Below are 21,351 nucleotides of genomic sequence, written 5' to 3' on the forward strand. Positions count from 1 at the left end.
AAATTGTCAATGGTTGCCGGTTTGTCCCTGAATGTTGACCCTAAAGCCACCCCGGTGGACGTGTGACAGGCAAACATGTCCATGAGGTTGGACCTCCACCTGTGCAGTTCAATCCAGGCAAGCATTTGGGTCACACTTTCAAAAATGATGAAGACCCAAATGAATGAATGATGTACAGCCAGATGTTTCACATGCTTCCTCTGGCACACACTCAACATGTCCCATTTAATTTTATATAAACCTGCTGCTGCTTATGGGAAACAGGGCTTAGAACAAAACTAATTTGTTTCAAAACACAAAGACGCATGCCAGGTGACAGCAAGATATGACAAACAAATGGAAAGTTCAAAGCGGGAGCTCTCTGGGATGTGGTATTTAAATGAGGCTGGAGTGAAAGTACGGCTAGGGAAGGGCTACAGCTGTTTGAAGTGTGACAGCTTTTCACTGCCTTCACTTTGCTTCTAGCAACCCATTTCAGGTTCAGGCCTGCACCTGCACACACTGGTGTCAAGATGCGTTGGATCTCACCTTTACTTGTATTTTTCACCAGTTTTATTTCAATACCTTCATAAGTTCAGAACATTTGAACTTTTTGTTACATATTAAATGTAGCTGCAAAGCAGTTCTCCTACTGGTATTTATTTTTTCCTTCATTTGGAGCAGGAAATTAGTTATGTGATTAACTGCAGAGTTAGGGGTTCTTCTGTCCCATAATTGCAAAAAAACATAAAGAATTAAATGTTCTATGAATACTGCAAAATGGAGGTATCAGAAGGTAACTGAGCCAAATGACAACTCTAATGTACGTTCACATGGAACAAAGACTTTAATGGAGACACTTTCGCTTTGGGAAAAAAAAACAATCAGATTCCTTTAAGTTTGTCTGCTTCACATTGAACATCAGCTTAACATTTTGTGACCTAACAGGAGCAAAGAGAATCGTCAGAGCCTCAGAGAGCTAAGTTAAAACACCACCGTCCGTGAGCTCAGCACAGCATGAGACGCATATGAAAATCTATTCGCCCCCTTGACTTTATGTTCTTTATTTTGTGCTTCAGTGGGTTTTTTTTTAGCAGAGCGCATCACCAAGCTGCATTTTTATCAAATTAAAAGGGGAAAACATTCTACATATATCATAGCAAGTTGTGGAGAATCATTTTGTATTCAATTTTAATTGTTGTTTCCTGCTGGTATGATGCTGATTTAGTTTCTCTGCTACATTCACTGACTCATGGCGGTGTGCTGTTCCTGAATTTTCAATGTTCCACCAGTCCTCTGTGTATAGCATTGCTGTATTTATCATTATTTGCCAGAATTCATTCTGTCACACAAATGGCATTGTCAGTGGCATCATTTCCTGTTTTCTGTTCTCTTTGTTTGCTGCAGGGAGCTAATGCTCATTCACAAAGCTGTCGTTGATAACAGTTTAACATTTCCTGCATGCTCTTCACAATAAATATGTCAGAAGGCAGTGGGAGGCCTTTATTGTGAAACCATGTCGGAATAATACCGGTGAGGTTCACTGATGTTGAATTGGGACAATTACATCTTTGCCAAAGCAAAGTGGATAAGAGCACAACAAGGACTGATGTTATTTTAAGAGCAATAATGAGGTGTTAGCAGCTGGAGTTAAAAATGAAAAACACCGTGCAATAGCTTTGGCTTGTTTGCAAAAGTAGGAATAAAACAGAGCCGTGCACAGGTGGAGCGGTTGGAGGAAACGCTGCAGCTTAATAGTATATTGTCAAGTTAAATTGATTTTCTTTTTAAACATCGGAGTCTAAAAACATTTTTATAAAAAGGCTTATTCCCTCTATTGTTGTAGATATTGCTGTTATTGTTCTGGGTATAATTACAGCTGTGTACTGTACACATGTATTGCCAACTCGCTGTTGTAATTTAACTCTCTAAGAATCATTACACTAAGTGTGGCGACTCTTTCCAGGCACGCCCTGAGGAACACCCAGTGACACAGGTCACACCTGGTCTGCATTCTCCTATTGAGGAATTATTTTTGGGGGCATTTTTGCCTTTTTTAATACAGCTGTAGATAAACAGGAAGTGGGCTAGGTCATATTTTAAGCCAGGCCACTGCGGTAGGGGATGCATACTTTGGCCTTCCCCTTTTAAAGATTTAACTTTGATATGCCATAAATTAACAAAAGCTTTTTGACTGCATCCTTTGCTCTATGCAAGTGTGCCTGAATTAAGCCCAGGGACTTGCTTTTTTCTATGAATCACAAACTAATTCTGGACAAATGCATGGACTTCCTTCTGCTCACTGAAACCTGCAACAACCCAATGACTTCTTCTCCCTCAATCAAACATCCCCCACTGGTTTTTAATTACATCACTAAACCCCGCCCCTCACGCCGTGGTGGTGGGCTGGCTGTCATCTACAACAAGAACATCCGGACTACAGAACTCACCCTCCCCTCAGTACCATCCTTCGCCTTCAAAGCCCCTCCCTCACTGACAGTTCTCCTCGTTTACCGCCGCCCCCAAACCACACCCCTCCTTCCTCTCTGATCTCACTGAACTCCTCACCATTGCTTCATCCCTCTCCCCACGTCTGTTAATCCTAGGCGACCTTAACATCCACATGGACTCCCCCACCTGCAAACTCGCTTCTGAATCCTCCTCCCTTCTGGACAATTTCTCATTTACCCAACATGTCACCTTCCTCACCCATGATAAAGGACACATCCTTGACCTTGTTTGCTCCACCAACCTCCCAGTACTCGACCTCCACCCCTGCCCCTTTCCCCTCTCTGACCACAAACTCTCTGACCCCCCTCCCCCCCATCCAGGAACATCACCTTCCGTAATGTACGCTCTGTCGATCCCCCGCACCTTTCCGACCTGCTATCCTCTACTCTCCCCCTGGACTCGAACCTCAGCTCACCCGATGAACAACTCAACCACCTTAAGTCCACCCTACTCGCCTCCCTCAACAGCCTGGCCCCCCTCAAAAGGAAAAATGTCACTTTCAAAACCTCCTCACCCTGGTTCACCCCTGCACTCCGTAAATTAAAGCAAACCGGCCGCCAGCTTGAACGCCTAACCATGAAATCATCCCTCACAGTTCACCATGAATCCTACAAACTCCATCTCACTACCTACAGAGACGCCCTCACTGCCGCAAAATCTGCTTACCTCTCCACCATCTTTACCGACCCCTCCCGTAACCCCAGGACCCTCTTCTCCACAGTCAACAAGCTCCTCAAACCCCGTGCTGACACCCTCTCTTCATCCACTTCCATTTTATGCAGTTCATTCCTCCAGTTTTTCTTTGACAAAATCACTGTCATTAATCACTCCCTATCCACAGCATCTGACACACAAACATCTCCCCACCGCCACAATTTCTCCCTCCATCTCCCTGGACCTCCCGAGCCCTCCTCCCCACGGCCGCCTCTCCCAGTTCACTCTGGTTACCCCCCCTGAAGTACTCAAACTGATCAGCTCCTCCAAACCCACAACCTGCTCGCTTGACCCCCTACCCACCCCTCTACTGAAGTCCTGCCTCCCCGTCCTCTGTCCCTACCTTGTCAACCTTTTCAACTCCTCCCTGTCCCAAGGAACCATTCCCTCTGCCTTCAAAAATGCTGCTGTCACTCCCATCCTCAAGTAACCCCGTCTGGATCCCTCCTCCCTCAGTAATTAGCGCCCCATCTCCAACCTCCCCTTTCTCTCAAAAACAATAGAACGCATCATCTCCAAACAACTCCACCACCATCTCCAAACAAATGACCTTTTTGAACCCCTTCAGTCTGGTTTTCGTCCCCACCGCAGCACAGAAACGGCGATCATCAAAGTCCTCAATGACCTCCTCACCTCTGCTGATACTGGTTCCCTCAACATCCTCCTCGACCTGAGTGCAGCCTTCAATACCGTGAGCCACACCATCCTGCTTACCCGACTCAAGGATATCGGTATTGAAGGTACTGCACTCAGGTGGCTCCAGTTCTACCTCCGACAGATCCCACTTCATCTCCCTCAACAACCACTCCTCTGCCACAGCTTCAGTCACCCAAGGTGTTCCCCAAGGTTCAGTACTCGGCCCCCTCCTCTTCATGATCTACATCCTCCCCCTTGGTCAGATTTTCTGCCACTACAACCTGGACTTTCACTGTTACGCTGGCGACACCTCAGCATCAAATCCCGCCACAACCCCCCCCTCACCCACATCGAATCCTGTCTGACTGCACTAAAATCCTGGATGCAACACAACTTCCTCAAACTCAACAGCAATAAAACTGAACTCCTCCTCATCGGCTCCAAATCAACCCTCAGCAAAACCCCCAACCTGACACTCACCATTGATGGCACCCCTGTTTCCCCCTCCACCCAGGCACGCAACCTTGGCGTTATATTTGACCCCACCCTCTCCCTCGAGCCCCACATCCGCCAAGTTGTAAAGACCTCATTTTCCCACCTCCACAATATTGCCAAACTCCGTCCCTCTCTCACCCGCCCTGCAGCCGAACGACTCATTCACGCCTTAATCTCCTTCCGCCTTGACTATTGCAACTCACTCCTCTACGGCATCAGCACTACATCCCTCAATAGACTCCAGTGTGTCCAGAACGCAGCCGCCAGACTCCTCACCCAAACCATATCATGGCATAACACCACCCCGGCCCTCAAAGAACTCCACTGGCTCCCCGTTTCACACCGCATCCATTACAAACTCCTGGTCCTCACTTACAAAGCCCCTCAGATCCACCTCAGCCGGTTTGCTTTCCACCCCCAAGGCCAAACTCCGGAGCTTTGGGGACAGGGGCCTTCTCTGTGGCAGCCCCAAAGCTCTGGAACTCCCTCCCCCAAGACCTCCGTGAGTCTGAGTCCCTCACCCTGTTCCAGTCCCGCCTCAAAACCCACCTCTTCTACTCTGTATATCCATAAGCCCCCCCCCCCTCTCAACCAACTTCCTCCTGACTGCTTTTCTGTTTTTTTTTTATTTTAATTTTTTTTTATTTCCTGTCCTTGTTTGTCTACCCTTGCCCAAATGTAAAGCATCTTTGGGTTCGATAAAAATACAATTTATTATTATTATTATAAGATCTACTTGGGAATGGCATATGAATACCTTAATTTACTTAATTTCCCCTCGATCATAACTAAAACAACTAAACTGCAGTGAAGTACCACTGCTTGTGTGAATTCTGCAAAAAATAAGACCCAGAGAGACAAAATAGTTTTATAGGAAATAGTGTTTTAACTGCGGCCAAAGGACAAAGTGTGAAAAACGAATGAAATATCTTCGCCAACAATGTTGTCGTTGAACAAGAGAAGCAAGGGCATGAAAACATTTATAAATTGTTTATTCATTGTGTTTGCTTTTAGTGCATCACAGCCAGAGTTCGCCCCAAACCCTTTCTAATCTAATAAAACTCCAGCATCTGCAGAGACGGCTGCAGAACGAATGATTGTGACACAACCTGTGTATAGCAACTCCATCAATCATATGAGATTAATATTACAACAGTTTTTAGATTAAATATGAACCCCTTTGTCCAAGACTCTGTCCCAGCAGCCTTCTCCATCTTTTGCAAATGTATTGTCTCTAGACGTGCATGTCATTGCAGGGTGCATGACAAACTGCTCTCTCATTTTTGGCTTTTTTGGATAAATTGATGAATGCCCATTCAGAGGCAGTGTTTATTCTGCTTTCTGTGTTACTATTATTTGTCTTTGTTACTTTAAACCGATCGCTATGAATATGTGTTTATTCTGGTGCAGTGTTCCCATTGGTGGAATGTAACAATGTACACTTGTATACGTTAATGTACTTTTGTATTTGTATTCTTTGCTACCTGATGCTACACTACATTATAGATTTATTTTCCACTCCATGATTTTGACAGTTAAAACGTACTTTTAGGATAAAAAAACATAGGACATGTATTAAATAATGATTATATCTTCAAGAATAGACTGTTAAAAATTCTAAAAGTACAACGTAATAAATTACGTGTGCATATTACCGCATCAGGAATGATAAATTAAGTTTCTTTATTCCTAGTAATGGGTATATGCAATTTTTGCAGACTTTTTGATTCCATATTTTCTATAGATAAAGCAAAGCTATTCCTGGAGATATGACTCCTGTTTATAATGAGTGATTCTGTAGAGGAGTAATCTACTTTTGAGGCGCTCTGAGCTGCAGGGGGTGGGAGGGGGGGCTGTGGGGGCTGCTTGACTGCGAATAAAACCACCTCCAGACTACCGAGCTGTCATTAATCAGGCCCTCGGCTGGCAGTCCGACGTCTGCTGCTATGTTCCCCTCAGACGGCGTTGTAGGATATTTATGTTGATTGTCTGTAGTCGCTCTTCCCACGTCCTCTCCCATCCACTTCCTCCAAGTCATTAATTAAAAGCATGTAGCGAATTTCAACTCACAGCTCTCTGAGAAATATGCAGGCACATTTTCCAGTCGGGTTTCTTTTTCGGGGAGTCTCCGTCTTTCACTATCAGCGACAATGGGCCATCATGCCACAACATACTAAATGTTTGAAGTTGTGGACAACATTACTTCTTCTAAAGGATACACAGCGGGTGTATTTAGTGATGATTAAGGGACTCATTTGTCTTGTTTTGGTCATGTTTTAGCCACATTCGGCAAACATCGTCATAGCTGGGGTTTCAGCCACTAAGCCTATGGGAAGTGTGACTTACTATGCTGAAAGCAGCAGTAGCTGATTGTGACACTGTGTGGTGTTGAACAATGGGTGGTTCAGTCGTGTCCTGTTAAAAATAAAACCAAAAAGCTGCTGAAGTATATAGATTACCCCGACATTTATTTTTATTTTTATGGAAGAACCTTTAAAATGAATTGCAAGAAGAACAGAACCATTGTGCTGTATAAAGGAGCCTTAAGCCAAGAGGAACATGTTTCATGTGTCTGCTAACACACCACTTTATTCACCTCTGCCACAAATGCAGGTTGCTGGAATAAGACATTTGAAAGAGCTGACTGTCAGAGGAGTTCTCCATTAGTGCAACACCCACACTGTTCTTTTCTCACATATGCAAGGTGTATCAGTTATGGAGACTGCCAATGTTTGCATATGCAGCAGCTCTTCTGAAATCTGCAGCAGAAATTGTCAAAGATGGTGATCGTTTCTTTCCTCTCCGTCGTCCTGGGCGCTTCGACACTGCTGCTGGAGTGCGTTGGAGAATCTCGATTCCATGGCAGACATATGCCAACTTTCATCCCTTTTAGTTTTTAGAGAGGCAGTACGTTGGCTGAGAACATAAATTCAAAGTCAGCCTGAAAGTCAATTTTAAAGGGCCAAGTCACAAACGCAGCTCTTGAACATCTGGATCATGGTTTTATATTAAGATTGACATTTTCAAAGAATTAATGAGGCTTAACTTGTAATTTGAATGAAAAAAAAATAGGTTTCTTTAAGTACTTTAATTGATTTAAATAAGCATTAGGATGTCTTATATTTTAAGCTACATTTCGCACAGAAGCTGTTTTGATAGAGTTGGGCATTGTTCCTGGAGAAGCAAGTACAGTATTGTTGTGGGCGGGGGTGCATGCCCTCAGGTTGAGCATTAAAATCATCAAACAAAACACGCAATATATTCAAAGCTGGATTTTCTCCAAAAGTTTGGAGGCCATTGTGTGGAAAGATGTTTATGGTCTGCTAGAACCACTCTTATTTCAAAGCAATGGATAAGATTTATTATTAAGTATTGAGTCCATTCAAATAACACAGTCATTTATCAGCTATGAAAACGTACTGCGGCGGCAGCAGCAGCAGCAGCAGCAGCTATGGGGTGAATAAAACAACATAATCCACTGAGTATGCTGCTCAGGTCATAAACAGCAGGTCAGAAAAAAGTATGGTTCGCAGCTTTGCATCACTAACATATTTTATTTTACTTTACGTACTTATCTGGCCCTGTCTGCCTCAGTGTATGTGTTAGGCTACTGTAAACAGTTTTCTAATTTCAACCCCTGTCTGAGATACTCTAGACTAGAGAAAAATAGAGATAGAGATTAAGCTATAGACTGTATTAAATGATCAACTAAACATGGGTAAAGCCTTGATTTTAAGTTTTAATGAGGTGTAAATTGTCTATTCTTAGAAAGACCAAGACTATGCAAAAATATTCTATAATATTTGAAACGTTAACTAATTAGCCAATACACTAAGAAATAAGAGTCATTTTATTGGATGTGGAGTGAAACTTTCAAAGCCACTTGTGTAAGTGAGATATGTTTTGATATTGGATTCAAACTCTTTGACGTTTTTTCCGCACATACCGCTGCATGCCAAAATCTAAAGATGAAAAGTGTCGCTGTGCTTTTACAGTGGCACTGTTTGAATTTGTGTCAACATGCATTTCTGTTTCTGAAGACATTTGATAATTAATTATCTGACGCAACTTATCAGCAACTCAAAGCTGGCTATAGTCAAGGCTTATTTACGATTTATAACACCTTTAAACTAAACTTTACATACATGGTTTTTTCAAGGCACTGTATTGGTGTCAAAATAACATATTTCCCCCAAAAAACTCACAATATAAACAGAAATGTTATAATCCTTGACTGCAATTCTAGATAACAAACAGTTCTCGTAGATTACATTGAATTCATGAGAATGAGACCTGTGTAAAGTAGCTGTACATTTGTTGAAGTTTACACATATGTATATCCACAGCATGATAACTGCCACACATCAGCATGTCTGTAAGTGAGTTCATTAAATGGCTGCGTATGTTAAAGTGCTCACCTCCCGCACCTTAACACTCTTTATAGTATCATATAGCCATGAGCCAGCTATAAGGTTCATATCGTCTTTCCTCCTTATATACAATGAAACACAAGTGAGGATGCACAATCAGTGAGACATCAAACATGAGGAATAAAGACTTGACCCTCATTTTCTATTTACATTAATGCAAGTCACATAGTATGATTACTTTGAACCTTGATCCATACAACTCCTTTTACTGTCACTTACTGTGACACAATCCGAACATGACCTTTACTGCTATCATCTCTGTTTCTTTAGAATACATTAGACTAAATCAACCCTGTGTGTCTTGTTGTGGTATTCTTGCACAACCACGGAAAATAATAAAACTAGTAATAAAAGGCCATAGTTAAATACAGTACATAGTGTTGTATGTTCTCACTATTTTGAGTGGCCAACTGTTGCTTTCTACTGATTTGTCTGAACATATACATCTATGTATACAATGTATGACGTTTTTAAGGCTGTGCAGCTGTGTTAGCATGGCAAATATATATGTCAGGGTATCAAATTAGTCATGGTAGTATTCTAAAATCCATTCCTGAACTTGACATGTTCATGTTGTCTGTAGATGGTAAGCTTCAGGGCCCAGCTGATGCCTCTGTTAATTATTTTAACTCCCATGCTCGGGTCAGGCAGCCTAAGGCCTGTTCCGACAGCTTCCACTGGCCTCCACATACTGCAGCAGCAATTGACTAATTGAGCATTTAAAGATTGCTGTTCCTACATGTTCAAATCAATTAACTATATATTTCATTTCGACTGCTTTACCTGCACCATTTGTCTTTCTACCTTTCCCTGTAGCGTTTCATTTATTTCAAAACAGTGCGAAAACAATTTGCAGAAAAGCAAAACTTTCTTGATATTGTTAACCCATCACTTGAAAATAATATTCATTGTTTAGTTTTTTTCAGTCACCGTTTCGTTGCAGACTTAATGCATACTAAAGAGTGGGTTGATTTGAAAAATCTGCCTGGCTATGCATTCTTGTAGGAAACTGCAATCTGAAACGCGAGAGTTGGCTGCCAAACATCCTTTAAATGTAAATCATCCTTCTTCTAACCAATTCCTCCCTGCAAGTTACTTACTCCTGTTGCTTATATCGTTTGATATCTTGTGAAAAGAGACACCTTTCACATTTCAATTTATCACACTCAGATGTGATACCAATGTGTTGCAATCTAAATTAGAAACATTTGTTTTTAATATTATCATAACTAAAATAGCTCACAGGTAATATGTTCTGTTGCAAAGAAGTCACATAATCAATAACTAGCCTGCTGTCAATCATATGACGAAATGTAATATATTCTAATATCTTTTTGTTTTATCGTGTCTAAAGAGCACAAGGGTGATAAATAAGCGTTCGTTGTTTGTAGTGATAAACTCGTTAATATAAAGGTTTTACTTGCCTATTCCCACGAGTTGTGAGCCGAATGAGCGCGGTTTGAGTCGACGAAGCGTGTTTTACCTGACTAGAATTGCATGCTGTCCCCAGGGTTAATGAGGAGAGGGGCCTGCATCATCTCCTTCATTGAGATGAACAACTGAGGACAATGACCTGAACAAAGTCACATACACAATGCCAAGATGAAATGTAGGTTTTATAATAATGTTTAAGGCTTTTGTCCGTCCTTTTTACAGAACTGTTGGCTAAACTAGTATGTATTCCGACCTTATCAACATATCTCGCAGATCACAAGCTTGTAACCATCACTGCAGTATAACCCCTACCTTGATCGCGTTTTAAAAATAGACACCTCAAATCTCTGTGCACAGATACTGTATCATGTGTTAAGAATTAAACAAAATGGAGAAATGAAGGTGAAGAAGAAAACACATATATTCTTCATACACCTGCATCTTACTGCTTGTAAAGAGACTGACAGGTTAGATTAGGCCTTATTTACTTATTTTCACAACAGTTTTTCAGCTCTACAACCCAATTCATCCAAAACTAAGTCCATATGTTTAGAATTTGACATGATTTACCTCCTAAATGCTCATTGGAAATTGAAAGTAAAGCATAATCACCTAAGCTGCAAATTGTGTTGTTCTATATCGGGAGCCAAAGTCAGGACAAGCTAAACACAATGTTAGTACGCTACATTTCAATCTAAAAGAAGAGAGGCTGTAACGCTGCAGCTGCAGTTACAGTGTTTGGACATACAACATGTGGTGTCATTGTTTAATTTCAGCTCTAGGCCTTCAATCTGCTTCTTTTTTTAAATCCCAAAAGCCAGTGCAATACTCCAGTGTACATTCGTATCAAAGGCCATGTATCGAGGGTTTTCTAAACTGTGTATTAGACCCAATGAAGGTCCTTGGCAAATGTCTCTTGTCTGGGTTATCGGTCTCTGACAGCCCACTGCTCTCTGATGGCTGCTGCCGTCACAGGAGCATGCATCACACACTTGTCAAAGCGCCTCTCCTCCATCCGCCCCCTTTCCGCTGAAAGTCAACACCACAGTCTCACCACTCATATATTTACGTGCTCACAGACACCCTCACAAGACGTGCTTACACGCGAGCACATGCGCACACATGCAGGACACATATACAGATACCGTTGCCATTATGGTGACAAATCCTGCCTGAGCTGGCTCCCATCTGTGAGTCATGTCGTGGCGTGTTGTACGAGTCAACCCCCCCCGTCATCTGCCTTCCACAGATGGATCCGCAGGGTGTCCAAGAGTTGGTGTCTGGTGGCCACGATTGCAGGACAGTTTGGATTCAATCCTCCCGTGATCCGGATCAAGAGCAGACACATATTTCCCAAGCTTTGAGGTGTAGGGGGGCCACTCTCCAACACAGGGGTCAGGTTAATCATCACGGCTTGACTGGGTTTAATCCATTAAATCATGGTTCCACCCTGCATAGCTTGGTCGGCTGAATCGCTGTACTGATCCTATTTTCTCTCCATACATATCCGTTCTTTCACCCTGGCTCTTTTTTGCCCCTATAATGGGATTAACTCCAGTGACACCAATCTGAAATCTAGCTTTAAACTCTGCCTGGTGAGTCTTATTTTACTGGTTATTCCCAAAAGGGATAAGGCATGGCTTGGGTTTCATAATTAGATTCCTCTCCATGACCTAAATCCAAATGATGACAAATTCATGATAAATAGCTGGAGGTATGCACTTCTTGTTTTCTAACGACCCTGTCAAAAAGCCTCCAGTAGCATGAAAAAAACAACTGACAAACCATGTTAATTAATGTGTCCATTGGAATATGTAGAGGATCCGTCATAAATTATGGAAGCTGTCAAATTCATTGAGACCTAACACCACTGAGGTGCTGGGTCTGTGCGCCAAACAATGCTTGGTCCAGCTAATACCTTTTTTGGCAGTAAAGATAAAATAGAGTTACTCCACGCCCACAATAAAATACAATACGTTCTCCATTACTATTGTCGTATACCCACCAATAACTTTTGAAACACAGCTATTAAACCAGCTTGTTATCAAGGTCTGTCCTCTCCGTATATAAAATCAACACAGAACAATTGACCTTGGCAGAACAAAGACCCTTTCACTCTTCTCTGCTTCACTCTCAGGGTGCAACAAGACATTGGAAAGCCACTTCATTGCTTTGTCTTTCATTGAGCCCAGAGTCATTAACTACCAACAGTATTTTTTCCCCCCCTTGTTAGTGGTCAAATGCAAGGCCATCTAATTTGGATTTGTACAATACAGTTGTGCAGAAAAGCATATGGTTGTTGCCAATCTACGTGTCGATGCAGTGAACTGTTACTAACAAGGTTTGACCTCCTTTATATGAATGTGCCGTAAGGTTTTTCATGAGGCTTGAATATGTTTTTGTTTTATTTAGAAGTGGTTTAGAAGTTTTGTTATTTTTCTTCATTGCGATTTAAATTGATTCATACGCTGCACTCCATCTGCATATGGATTAAAATAATCTGCATTTTTATTCTCATCATATATTTAGCTGGTTGGCAACAAATGTTTGGCTTGATGGATAACATACATTCATACTGTATTTGATGTGTCATTTAATTTGTCACCCTTCATCGCATTTTCATAAAAATAGCAAAAGGAACCTTGACTAAAGATGTCAGCACTTAAACCAAGAGTTAATCCATTGCGAGGTTACATCATCCCTTACTTGCATTGCAACACCATGGAAAGCCAAGAAAATAGCTTGACAGCTATTCAAAGGCCACGGTGTATGTATAGTACAGTATATGGTCATGCTGTGTGTGTTTAAAGTATAGCTCTATAGAAGATGCCTCTATTATTCAAAATGCAGGTAGGAGTATCTTTTGGTTAAGCCTTAAGAACACTGTTCAATGATGGCTTACTCCTTCCTGCTGGCACTGAATGGACTATATTATCTGCTAAAGCACTCAGGTGTTCGGGGTCGGATTTTTTTTCATCAAATGGTGGTAAATGGAGACTTTATAAGACAAAATAAAATAATGAAAACCAAAATAATAAATATATTATTCTGGTTTCTTTTTACACACATTTACTCGCTTGCCCTTACCTGTTCTTTACTGCTCTGTTCCTAATCATAAAATATGATGAAATCCCCTTAATGCTGGAACCACCTTTCCAAAAAGTAACTTGATGATTAAATAATGATTCATTGGTGGTTGGTAAATGATTTACTCGTGCTTAAAATCAGTTGCCAACCATCAATAAAAGCAACGTTTGGGTTGCCAGGTTGATAAATGTAGGTCATAATTAAAAGGTAATACACTTTTAGTGGTATGAAGTAAAAAACTATAAAACATTGATAAAGGGGCGGAAGTTTTTTTCATAATAAAACATCAGCAACAATTTATAAGGCAAACATTAATGTTGATAGAGACTTTTTATTTTATTCTCCTCTACAGTTTTGAATGTTAATGAAAGGCTTATTCTGATTGATAAATCATCAGTAAATGGTTAATTATTACTACTATATAAAATGTGTCAAATTAGAAAGTGGTACTTATGAACTTGATATATATATATATATATATAATACTATCTCAGTTGTGTATATGTAAGGTCTCCGTGCAGACGAGCAAACTCCACCTGCACTTTATTGCGTAATAATTTGATTGACATTCCTTAGCAATCTCTTTGCAAATAGTCTGTTTGACTGCAGTCCCATTTCACCGTGGCCTCTCCGCCTCGCGCTGCCCCTCCTCAGAATCTGGTGGATGGTGCTGAGAGCATTTGGCCAGTAATGACATTTAATCATGCAGGCACATGCTCATGTTTCTTTTCCTCTCCTTCAGCTGCTTTTTTATCTGGCACAGATGTTCTGAGCTGGACCCAGATTTACATTTTATGGAGGACTTAACATTTAAAGCACGACATGTGATTTTTGCTCTCTCCAAAATCCAAATGTAACGTGGAATAATTTTAAAGGGTCCAAACCTGTCTTGAAAATGCATAGTGACAGCTGTGTGGCAGGAGTTAATACACATAGTGCCAAAGAATCATAAATACCATACTATTGTCTTTCAGTGAATCCCTGCGGTAAATCTCCATATGTTTTGCTTCGAAGGCCAAAAGAGGGCTTCAGCTGCACCTGCATTGAATCCAACATGAATAGAAAGATGAATCACAGAGAAATGTAATTGTATAACTCATCCATACATCAGATAGGAGAGAATCTAAGATGCTATATGGTAACCACAACAAACTGGTTGCCATATGCCTTGTACGCACATCAATTCATTTCTTGTCTGTAATGCCTTTTTATCCCGATCACTTCATTCCTGTACATTTCACATCATAAGTGACATGTGGAAAAGGTCTATGGTGTTGCAGAAAATGGATTTGGGCGTCTTTGGTGGCTAATTCTGATTCATGGAATTGAGAGAGCTGCGTTAAGGATGTTAGACATTAAAGAGTTGTCTTTTTCAAGGGATTATCTGCGAAGGAGGAAGTCAGTATTCAGACGGAGCTGACTGGCACGGCAAGAGCAGCTTCCATCCAAGTAGAACACTTCTTCAGGCATGAAAAACATGCAGACTTAAGTCACATAATCCCTTTCAATATTAGTGAGGATGTCAATACGCTGACATAAATGGATAGGATACAACAGTTTTTCAGGCTTACTGTTGTTTCCTTTCACAGTGTTTGCAGTGGTAGCTGGCAGGTTGCTATTATTAGCCTCTGCAGCAATATAAATGCTACTGTAGATCTACTGGCACTAAGATAACAAACCATATTTAAACCGCTGGTGAAATGCTGTCCTGTCTAATAAAATATCATCAAGAGCATTCCCGGCTGCGTTTTATTCTCTGCAACACAACGTTGTGGCATTTATGGGGCCTGCAGATATTGAAGTAAATAAGTGGACAGACAAAGCTAATGCTCGAGCACATCTCTGGGGCTAAACAAACAGTGGAGCTGCACATTTGGAGTTCAAATGAGACTGTAACTGTGGATCATAACGGGGCTTTTCTGGTGTTTTGTGGAAGCGATGCTTTGTCAGTGTGACTAAGCAAGGCTGTGTCCAAGTCCGGCTAACCATGACTGTCGGAGAGAGAGCTATGAAAACAATCGCTTTTCAAAGCAATTGTCTGCAGGCACAGTTTTGACGTTCACACATTCAGATGTTGCTAAATGTTGAGAATGGCATTGTCTTTGCCTGCTTTTCACACTGCCAGGCATTTGAAATCCTGCACTTGACATATTGAAAATGGCATTCAGTGTGAAACGCCATGTATTTCGGGATGTTCTCATTTTCGATCCATATTTGCTCCAGTTTCTTCATGGAACTCATTAAAGTTTCATTGTATCTCATCTTACCCTACCTGACCTCATGTGGACATATATGTCTTATTGATCGGTTGAAGGTTTTGCCTGTTGAATGTGATAAAAGTAGAACATGAAACATTTCATCGTATGTTTATCAGTCTTTTTTGTATACTTGTTTATAGTTTCATCATAGACCAGTATATTTAGGTGAAAACTGATCAGTGGGTTTGGGCAATACTCAGGTGTCATGATATTCCTCCTTAAATATTGAGGTTTAAACAGGTTCAAACCAAAGCTGTAAAAATGTAATTATCCAGAAATCACAAGGAGCTACTGTAGATTCAAACGACATTTCCTCCTATTTTATGAGCTAAAATTAAAAGGTAATGCGCTTTTGGGAAATGCAATATAATCCACACTATGTTGTTACAAAACTGAAAATGGTAGAAAACAAAGTGAAAAAAAGTTATAAAGCAGGAAAAACTGCTCCATGCCCTCATGCTTTGATATAAAGGGGTCTGTTATGGCTTCATTCCACTCGTTTCATTATAATTTGCCATTTGGACATGGTTTGCTGCATTTGATATTTAGAAAAGCGTACTGTATCATCGTCCACACCATTAGATCAGTGGTAATAAGCTGTGGGCCCATAAACGACACATTTGGGTTTGAAATTATTCTCTGAATACCTTTAACTTTGCCTCTAACGTATACTTAAAGTACTTAAGCAAGTATTTTCACTTTACATTTTCAACCCTGACAGTGCTTTAACAGGGTGTCCGCAGGGTCTTAAAAAGTATTAAAAGTTGATAAATCAATTTAGCGAAAATGAAGGCTATTAAAAAGTATCAAACGGCATTTTCAAAGGTATTACATTTTGTAGCTTGTTTTCAATGAGTATATCAATTGTCCAAAGAGGTTGTATTCTACAGTCTGCCTGAATGTTATCATTGCGTAGGACGTAGGTGTGTAGTGTGATTCTGTGTAGTTTATTTATGGCATCCCGTTGGATTTGACGTCATCTGAACAGGACATCGCACGCTCACTGCTTGATAGCGCGCGAAGGTCCGTTTACGCCGGTTGTTAAACAACATCGTTATGGGGAAATGCAAGTTTGCGTCCAAATGGTTGGAAGATAAGGAGGAAGGACAATCAACACTGTTTGAGAGGTAAAGTGTCTCACCAATGTAATCGGTTAAAGCTCCAAGTGGCGATGAGGTCTTAAATTGTATGGAAAGGGTCTTAAAAAAGGTCTTAAACGGTATTACATTTGACTTCAGGATTCCTGCATATAGGCCTACCCTGTTTAAGCTATCTTCCATCAAACCTGCCCTGAGTCTTTTTTTCAACTAAATAGGCACCTCTAACATTAAATGGTTAATTTGATCAGGGCAATTCCTGCTTGTTTGTAGCAGGGTTTAAAATGTGAGATTTTAGTATTGCCTCTCCTTGGCAGCACTAAGGCAAAGCAGCTATTTAAAGATGCCATAGCCTTGGCTTCTTCTTTTTCATCCTTTTTGTATTGAAACCTTGTCAGTAACAAAAGACATGCTGCTGAATTTCAATGGCGCTGTAAATTCAGGCAGTGTGCTGCTTTCTCAAGTCCTGAGCATGGGCCGTTAGATGTGTGGCTCGGAACAAGCTTTATTGGGCCAAGGAAGGCACGATGATTTCCCTAAACAGCTGTTTTTACTCGATGCTGCCAAGGAGACATGATAAGGAAATAACTCTTGTGTGTTCTATGAAGGCTGAGGTTGTGTTTATGCAGATCATGGGGTTCAGCATTTCATTACACATTTTAGCATAAATTGAGGAAGCAGTTTCTCAGACCTAAATTTAGAAAGCAAGTGCTTGTAAAATAGTTTTCACTGTTTTTCACAGTGAAGGCACACACACAGACTTCCGCAAACTCACAAAAACAACTTTCATAAATACACACATCTCCCTTTTTGCATTTGTGATTAAGTACATTAAAGATGCAATCCACAATCAATTAAAGATGAATGATATAGTAATTATAATGGGATCCTAATGAGTTAAACTAATGGTTGATCTGTGTCCATTGTGTCAAGCAAAACTACATGCAGGATGTATCGCGGTTGTCCTTCCTGTTGATTGAATATGTGTAGCCATCAGCGGGAATGATACATATGTTCCAGCTGTTGTCAATTATTTAAAGGATGTGCTGCATTTATTCAAAGTGAAATAACACATTTATTCAAATCAGTGTGTTATAAATTATTTGTATCCTCTGACATGTCAGCTGACTCAAAAAGTAAACAAACATCTGTGTCGATTTTAATGCAAGGGGCTGGATGCATATCGGGAGTTTAACAATCCACAATACATTAGATTATAACAGAACCTACTGTTATTGCAGTATAGAGTTTCTATACTGTATATATATCTCTAATCTCTATTTTTATTTTACATGACTTACTATATTAATGACCTAACAGCCCAGGTTTCATTGTTTAGTAATAACCACATGCATTCATCCTGGGAAAGAAGGCTGCATCTTAGTGTCTCCTAAAACACGAATTGAAACAGGGACATGATGTACCCTTGGAAGAAATTGCAGAGCTGTATAATCGTATTTAGGGTGCCGTTTATTTGTGCTTTGGGCCTTGGCACCTCCTGCACAGAAACAGTTTACTAAAAGGAAGAGCCAGACTTGATTCTCCTCGCGGCCCGTCATTAGCAAACAGTCTGCTGCTTTTAAAAGGGATAAACGCAGCTGACATGATCTGCCATACGAACCCTCTTGCTGATGATACGTTATATTTCCTTTGTCCCTTTTTATGAAACAGAGTGCGAACATGAGCAAAAAATATAAACTGGGGGTGGGTTTATGCCATTTTTAATCTGTGCCTGGTCCTGGAGAAGCTGCACATCAGCATTTGAGGTTTTGCTTGGGAGACCAAAAATGCAAACACAATTTGATGGACTTTTGTATGCAATTTTGCTCAAATTTGCACAAAGACCTCATAGTATGTGATTTGCTGAGCTATGAGCACAGCAAGTATCAATTTGACCAATACAAAGACTTGTTTTGACTGTCAATAGGATCCATAAGAAAAAGAGAAAAATACTCTAATTTTCAGTTTACACTCTGGGCACATGAACACTATAATTTGAAGACTTGTTGTTTTTTCAGAATATTCACAAAATAAACATTCTTGCCATTTACTGTTCAAAATCTGTGATGTAGCCTGCATGTTAAAACTCAAAGAAATGTGCATATATTTGGTGAGAAATGTATTGTAGTAGCCTATACTGATGTATTTACCTCCCAAATCCTGATAAGGGAGGTCAGAGCTGTGGAAATACACATGTGACGTATTGCTCTGTAAAGCCTGGAAGTTGTTGTGTTTAAGCAAACCAGTTGTTCTTTCACACTCTCACACACCTACAGATTATTTATGTGCTTCAGCTAAATGTGCTGAGCATGGCTAAGTGTATAAATAGCCGTACGGACATCATCAGAGGCTTCAGCTCATAAGGGGAGGGGTGGTTGAGGGTAGGGGGTTGGGTTAGGGAGGGGAAAGAGCTTACTACCAGAGCATCAGATCCTGAGCAACAGAGACGATCCTCCCTGAGTCATCAAGAGGGAAACTCTGATCTCTAGCATACTCTTAGTCTGCATGGTGAAGGCTCATGCTTAACTTTCCTGACCTCTGGGTGTACTGCTTCGCAACTTGTGCTTATTGCATAATTACTCATATGAGATGACTAATAGCATTATTCAATGTTATCGTTGCTTCACTGGCTGACATATGTGAGACATGATAACAAAGACTTGCAAATTACTGTTTCCCGCTTAAAAATAGCTGCATAACCAGAGTAATTATTAGAGCGTATAATATGTGATTTGATTCTGTCAGGCAATGTGTATTATTGCTCAGTGTCACCTCAGTCACTGTCTCTCCCACAATAAGATTTCTTTACAATAATGGAGTCACAAGATCCCAGTAAATGTTATAGTAAACATCAGCGTATTCTCTTTCACCCTAGCTTTAAACCACCATTAGCTCTGTGTGCTCATGTGTTCCCGCTCTGTGCAGCCCACAGCTCAGGCCTCCACTTTGCCTCGGGTTGTTGCTTTTTTGTCTGGAGCCCTCTCATCTCTAGAGGTCACATTGTCCGCCCTAGAGGTGTTGCTAATGGTCAGAGAGCCAACCGTGTGGGCAGTCTAAGAGAACCATATGCTGTCTGTTAAATCACACTCAGCGGAGGTGGCCGGCTGTTTGGAAGCTAATGAAAATGACAACATGCTTAAAAAGCCATCAGTTAAGCATGCAGTGCATCAGAGCAGGTAGTTATTGAAGTATTTCCCTTGTTTCTTCATTTCACATCTTGTCTTGGTGTTCCACACTGCTCGCCTGCAGAGAGCGGGGATTTAACAGGCAGAATAACTAGGATTTACTTTATAAGGTAGTCTTTCGCCACTATTCTTCCAACTGGTTAGGTTCACCCTGGCCTGACATCAAAATGTGTTTTTATATTTGCTTTTTATTGGAGGCTTTTATAATAGCAATGTAGGTCCTGGCCACACTTTTTTTTATTTTAGGCAAGTGAGGCAGAGGAATAGAAAAGGGATGTGTGAGTGCGTGGTGTTTTCACACATGGTTCAGACACTGCAATGAAAAGCCCCTGCAGAAGGTTCTTTCTCACTCTTCATTAATAATTCCAGAGAGTGTTTCGACTGAGAGGTGATAATGTTTCTATGGACACCGCTGGCCTCCATTACCACACCAAAGAATAACAGGTACCGCTAAATAGAGGGGAATAGCATGTTTTAGTTTTCAGTATGAAACCGTTTCTGTTGAATGCCCATCTGAGAAAGCACTGCAAACTAAACATCCATTTTGTCAGTATGTGGAGACATCATCCAGGCTCATAGTTATCTAAAAGCCGGCCTCACCCTGTGTGCCGAAGCTCGAGGTCCTGAAACCCTGAACAAATAGCTGTTTGTCCTTGAGGATCGCAACAAATGAGAAGGCTGGGTTGCTACACTGGGTTTAGAAAAAAAGGGAAAAGCAACCACTACCCCAACAGCTGCAGGTTTAGTATCTCAATCATCAGTCTTTTATATATATATATATATATATATATATATATATATATATACCAATTATATATTAAACTGCATGTGTGAATCCAAAGCTACGATATTGTCTTACAGTTACAATAATTAGTTAGTTAGTTAGTTCATTGATTATTCAGTCAAAAACGAATTAGCAACTTTTTGTATCTATTATCTTTATTGTTCTGTTAATAATTTGAGTAATTTGTACAAGCAAAAAATAGGAAATATGTTAAATGTGTGGATTTCCATACACTTTGCATTCATGAGGCTCTTTCTGGAAGACAAATTGGACACTAACAAAACTATGAAATTATTAGTCAAGAAAATAAAAGATAATTATAACCTACATTTGTAATGTTTGCTTTACTGCAAATTGATTGTCCTCTGGGTTCATAATCTTTTAGCACAGCACAAATACGGATACAGCTGAAGGAATGTTTTTGTCCAATGGAGACCATGTTATTGTTGAAGGATGTTTTGGATCAAGACTGATTTAGATTTTTGAGAATTCAACCTTGCCTTCTCTGCTGCAAACCACACATCCCAAAACCGATTGCTGTTATTTAGAAATCAACAATAACTCAAATGTAGAGAAGAAAATCCTCTCCAAACTCCTTATCACTGTCTCACTCTATTGAAGTCTGCGTGCAGCGCCAGTGTTTGATGTGTCTGCGTGGGAGTGTGATGAATAGATGGAAGGGCAGTTTGCATGCACTCACAATATGTAAGATTACAGCCAATGTGGCAGGAATAGCTCCAG

General features: G+C 40.6%; 1 protein-coding gene across 9 annotated transcripts in view; it reads left to right on the forward strand.

Annotated features, from left to right (window-relative positions):
• lrfn1 (leucine rich repeat and fibronectin type III domain containing 1) overlaps positions 1-21,351 on the forward strand; it is a 134,745-nt gene that overhangs the window by 65,557 nt on the left and 47,837 nt on the right. The window contains exon 3 of one of the 9 annotated variants that reach the window (XM_079674682.1): positions 20,196-20,270. The exons of the other annotated variants lie outside the window; for them this stretch is intronic. The gene's annotated coding sequence lies outside the window, so the exon portion shown is untranslated. The remainder of the gene's footprint in view (positions 1-20,195; positions 20,271-21,351) is intronic. 9 annotated transcript variants of the gene reach the window in all.

Source organism: Notothenia rossii (assembly GCF_949606895.1).
Source record: "Notothenia rossii genome assembly, chromosome: 4".
Classification (NCBI taxonomy): domain Eukaryota; kingdom Metazoa; phylum Chordata; class Actinopteri; order Perciformes; family Nototheniidae; genus Notothenia; species Notothenia rossii.